Source organism: Macrobrachium nipponense, chromosome 25 (genome assembly GCF_015104395.2).
Source record: "Macrobrachium nipponense isolate FS-2020 chromosome 25, ASM1510439v2, whole genome shotgun sequence".
Classification (NCBI taxonomy): domain Eukaryota; kingdom Metazoa; phylum Arthropoda; class Malacostraca; order Decapoda; family Palaemonidae; genus Macrobrachium; species Macrobrachium nipponense.
In genome coordinates, this window is record NC_087214.1 from 4,842,161 (window position 1) to 4,847,933 (window position 5,773).

The window sequence follows — 5,773 nt, forward strand, 5'->3', positions numbered from 1 at the left end:
CTGAATCTTGACGCACTTGACTTTACAAATATCAGCAGTATTTTATGAAGGAAATGACACTGCTTGCCATTCTGTCAGTCTGAACTATGAGATACATTCAGGGCTGAATTTAATAGCAGAAACTGTAGTAAGCAATAATGATTATTGTCAGTTGCAGTAAAGATTACTGAACGATAGACATTTTTCCTGTTTTGTCATGAAGGAAGACATTTTGAAACCAGTGATGGGATGATTGTCAATGATAGCTGTCCCTTTTTATGCAATATAAGAAATCATTTTCGTTGTCCCATGACTGCATAACTTGAATTATATTATTTGGCGACTCATCCATATGTAATCTTTTATATCGAAGTGTTTCTGATAGTTTATTAATTATTTGCACAGAATTAATGTAGATTTTTTTTTACAGACAAGACTAAGGCTGGTTCACATCGTTTCAATATATCCATAAATTCGATTTGATACAAGCCACGGTACCTGGGTCAATCGGTCGAGTCATAAGATACTACCCCCTCCCCCACCCCATCTCTCTCTCTCTCTCTCTCTCTCTCTCTCTCTCTCTCTCTCTCTCTCTCAGTGTGTGTGTGTGTAAACCTGTCAACGCTATCCCTTATCAGAGAACTATATCATCTTTCCCACCGTCATCCCTACCTTAAGGGGTCGGTTGCCTGATGCGCCTTCTCCTCTTCCACTGCCTTCTATTAAAGGCATCATCCTCCACAAAACCTCTCCACATTTTCCTTCACTTTATCTCGCCATCTGATTCTCTCCCTCTCTCCCTTGATCATCTTCCTCTAACAGTTTCTTCCCAGGCCCTCTTCACTCCCTCCTTGTCGTCCATCCTCAACACATGCCCATACCACATCAATCGTGACTCTCTTATTACCTCTGTAATAATTTTCCAATCTCTCGAGAAGCGATATTCCCATAATCCTCCTCAGCATTCTCATCTCTATTCTCTCAAGCTTTATTTCCTCTTTTCTTCTTAGAGGCCATGTCCCCGATCCACACATATCAACATTGGTCTTATCACTGTGTTTATAGGACCAGAGAACTAAGATATGGCTTGTATCAAAGCGACTTCGTAGATGTATGGAAACGACTGTAGAAACCAGGAACCATAGACCAGGAACCGAAAAACAAGGACCAGAAACCAGGAGCCGAGAAATAAGAACCTAGGAACCGAGAAACGAGGACCAGGTACCAGGAGTCAAGAACCAGGGACCACGAACCATGAGCCAGGAAACATGAAACAAAGACCATGGAACAGGAACCACCAACTAGGGACCGGAATTCAGGAACCATTGATCATGGACCAAGAAGAACTAGGGATCAGGAACCATGTACTAAGAGCAGGAAACAGGAACCATGAACCATGGAAGAGGAATCAGGAACAGTGGACCAAGAACCAGGGACAACGAACCATGGACCAGGAATCAGGAACAGTGGACCAAGAACCACGTGGCAGGAATCATAAGTCATTATAATCAGTGAGTTATTCGTTAATATGTCGATAATTCAAGGGTGAATACGAGTGTAAATATATTTATATTTAGTAAAATATGCATCGGTCATTTCATCCATAAAATCACTGATATTACTAAAGGATGGATATAATATATATAAAATAAGAGAGAGCGAGAGAGAGGAAGAGCTTATTTAAAAGTAAGAAATTCGAGATAAAAATAGATTAATAAAATTTGCACAGGACTGAGTTCTAAATATTTAACTAGAAAAGCCACTTTAGATTATAAAAACACGATTGAAGTCAGAGAAACTCAACTTATTTATTTCTTAAGAGGAAAGCTGTATAAAAATGATGTATTGACTGTGAGATAGTCGACTCTAATTAACATTTGCACAGAATGACATTCTTATAAACCTCACTCAATTCATCATCCGATTTATATTTAATATTAAATGCCAGGTTTGTCTTATTGAATTTGTGATATATATTTATTCAGCCTGTGAGTCTGACTTTTTTTTTCTGTTCCCCAGCACGGGCTCTTGCTCATAGAACAGCCCGTATGTAACAATTGATGATTTGAAATGAAAAAAAAAAAAAATTGTCGTGAATAAAATAAGTTTAAAATGAAGGTGTAAAAAAGTTAAAATATGGTCGTGAAGCGAAAAGTTGGAAGGAGAGAGAGAGAGAGAGAGAACTTTTCTGAAGGTTTTAACTACGAGAGAGAGAGAGAGAGGGACTGGGTGAGTGAGTGTCAGTCCTGGCGAGTCGAAGATCGCCAGTAATGAAAATAAAAAAAATAAAAAAATTACAGAATTTCGGAACATTATTTTTTCAAAGCCCTACGGAGATTTCTTAACTTATTTGTCCATAGTAATTACCTGCCTAATAACATAGCGAGGGACTTAGCTGTAATGTGGACTTGATAGGATGGATGTCCACTGGTTTATTGAGGTAACAATCAAAAGCTGGTCAAAGTGGAGGTGTCTGTCGTTGCCTGATAAACCAGAGGTTGTAGACAGTTGCTAAAAGACATCCCATATCTCGTTTGCAAGAAAGCACCACAGCACTCTCTCCTGCTCCCCCTCAGTATCCATATTAATTCACCCTTAATATTGTAGTTAGCCCCTTATTACAAAGTTGTCAGTTAAGTTCATTTATCTTCGTAAGCTTTCCACAGAACACTTACTGTACTGCACTGCACACTAAGCAAACCTGATTCGTCCACCAAAGGCAGCAAGCATAAATAGATACTTCATTCTTTGCCTAAGATATGTAACAGAATTGAGTTCTAGAGAGGTTCAAGGACCCTTTTAACTGTATAGGAAGGGAAGGAAGGACCGAGAATTCGCAACCTGAGTTGTTCAAGAATTTCCTAGAACGTTTGGAGAAACGTAGGAAAGAACTGGAACTTTTCTGGGTGGCCTTTGAAGGGGAGGAAGGAACTGGAAGAGATCTCCAGTGTGGTTTAGGATGAGAAGGGAACTGGAAGCTTCCAGTTTGATTTAATGGAACTTGACTGTGTGGTAATGATAAGAACTGGAGCTTTCCATAGTACATGGGTCCAAGTCTCATTTTATTGCATAGAGTTGATGGGTTATTTTTCGATGTTTTAAGCCTCAAAATCCTGTAGTACTTTACTAATACCTTTGTTAGGGTTAAATTTAACAAAGACTTGACTTGTAATGAATCTCTTCTTTTCAGGTCTCTTGGCGTTTTGTGGGTGCATGCTTGGTCACTTCTTGTCCACGACGAAACAGCTTCAAGTTTAACCTTTCTACGCCAATATCAATTACTCCTGAATGTTAAGGTAGTGCGCATTACTTTTTTTTACCCCATTAATGCCAAAAAGCATATGGCTTATGCACAATGTATCAGAAAATATCGGTATACAAACTAATATTATAATTAATTGTTTTCCACTCGCCTAGTTTTTAGCAAAACGGAGGACAGTGTGTCTATGATAAAGCTTAGAGATTGCATATAATTATGCACACATCTGTTGCATACGTCCTTCTAGCTTTCATGGATAGATGGAAATAAAATATGTTACTTTTCATGAATTCATCCAAATGCAATAACCAGTTTTATTGGGAACCTCCAAAAGTCTGTGTTACTGTTATGTATACAATTCTTAGGCATCTAAATTATTTCTCTGACTTTTTCAATGAAGTGACATTCGAAGTAACAAGTTTTCGTTTAACATAACAATACGGCAATTTTGGATAGTAAATCCACAGTACGTAGTATGCCTGTTTGATTTTATTATATAAACTGTATACAGCAGAAAGCTTTAGATGACCTGGACGGTCCTCCTTGTCAATTTCATTTTAATGACTCTTTGAATACGGTAATTGTATTAAAGAACCACGACTGATTATACCTTTAGTAGTGTGGCAAAATCTGAAGCGTTAAACAACACTACATTTCAAAAATGTTGAGTCGTAAAAGGAGTTTTAGTTACCAAGACTTTGTAGCACCGAGGCGATCTCTTACAGATGACTTCCAGGCTGCCTTTTGCGTCGTCTTATAGTAGACCTTTATTCGTTATCTGACATTAAGTATATTAATTTTACAATATAGTTTGTACAGAAATCCCAGTTTTAACTGGTGTGACTTTTCACACTACACTGCTTATTGAAGTCAAGAAAGTACGTACGGGAACTTTATCTTATTCAAAACTATATCTCATTCAACTCATGAGGGAAAGGTTTCAACTTTTTCATTTCGTATTCGAGCAAGTTTTGCTTCCTACAGAGATTTGTTTCCTTTGCAGGCTCATTGCTATAGGGCTTATGGGTGCAGTAAATTCGAAGTATTCTGATGGTGTATAAAGCAGGCATAAGATTATACACAACTCATGGGAATTTCTACAAATCAGAAATACTACAAACTTGAAGAAGTTATTGGAAGAAGACGACAGACCAAATTACTGCTGCTGAAAAAGGAACAAGAACTCTTATGAAGAAAAGAAGTCGGGTGAAAGTCAATTAGTTCAAGAAATCGTACAAATGAGGAACCTACTAGACAGGATAGCCCAACACAAAAAATAAAAATAATTACTCAATATAAATGTCAGAAACCCATAATTTCACATAAAGAGATCATAATCTTAAAGATATGGTTCCTAAAACTATATTATTACTAAAATTTATAGTCATGAACTAGTGTTGTTTCATCAGGGAAAAAAACCTATTAGCCAGCAAGTTTTAGTTAATCAGTTTTATAACGGTGTCTATTTCTGGTGATAGAAGTTTACTCTCGACGTGGTTCGGAAGTCACGTTAAGCCGTTGATCCCATTGCTGAATGACCACTGGTTCCATGCAACGAAAAAACACCATACAAACAAACAAACAATAACGGTGCCTATTGACCCAAAGTCGAGTAAAGCTCAGCTTGGCTGCTTGTAATTTCTAAGTAGCATCTTCAGAACTTTTTCATAAGAGGTAGTTTGTGGTTGTCCAGGGGATATGTTTTATTATTGAAACCTGCTACTGGTTTAATATTTCAGGATACATTTTCCTCATTTATTTCTTCTAAGTTTAATGTATCCATACCTGGTAGCTTAGCTTTATTCAGGATGTATAGACTTTATTATACCTAAAGGTCGCAATATCATCTCAGTATTAACTAATAATCATATATCTAGAATTTTTATAAGTTCATGTTCAGCATGTTTCAGGATCCGTAGTTGCCTTGCTAAGGTTTCTTATCATTCTAATATCTGCTGTTAGTTAATTCATTATATGTCATAGTTTATTTTGTATTTGAATTTATCTATCAGCTATTAGGCAGATCATTTTAACTCAGTGGTCTGGTTAAACTAAAGTAAAAAAAAAAAAAATATGGTACCTCAGTATACAACAAAATTCATGGTCCTTTCTACGTAAGACTCATAATCTAAAGACTACAGTGTATTTCAAGTTAGATTTATTTCGATTTCTCACCATTTTAAAATGACTATTAGCTATCAATTATTCTGTAAGTTTCATGATACATAGCTCTGTTTTCCCTTGAATATATTATTTCGGTTTCTTATCAAACACAAGTAGCTTGATTTAATTTTATTATTCGGTATCAGCTACCTGGCATTTTTCAGGATACATTTTTATCTGCATAAGAGCCATAAGTTTAATATCAGGGATAAAAAATCCCTTTGTTTCAGTATACATAGCATATATTTTATTTAGGTGTCTTATAAGTTTGATACAGATATGTCTTGAAATATAAAGCCTTCGCTTGAATTTCTAGGCAGTGTTAACATCAGCTGCCAATTACTGTAGCTTAGTACATAACACGGGACGTTA

The 5,773-nt window shown here is 36.5% G+C and overlaps 1 long non-coding RNA gene across 1 annotated transcript; it reads left to right on the forward strand.

Moving 5' to 3' along the window:
• Positions 1-409: 409 nt before the first annotated feature.
• Positions 410-5,000, forward strand: LOC135199128 (uncharacterized). Its single transcript, XR_010310910.1, has 3 exons — positions 410-1,490; positions 3,170-3,275; positions 4,242-5,000. It is a non-coding gene; the product is annotated as an uncharacterized LOC135199128 (long non-coding RNA).
• Positions 5,001-5,773: the final 773 nt, after the last annotated feature.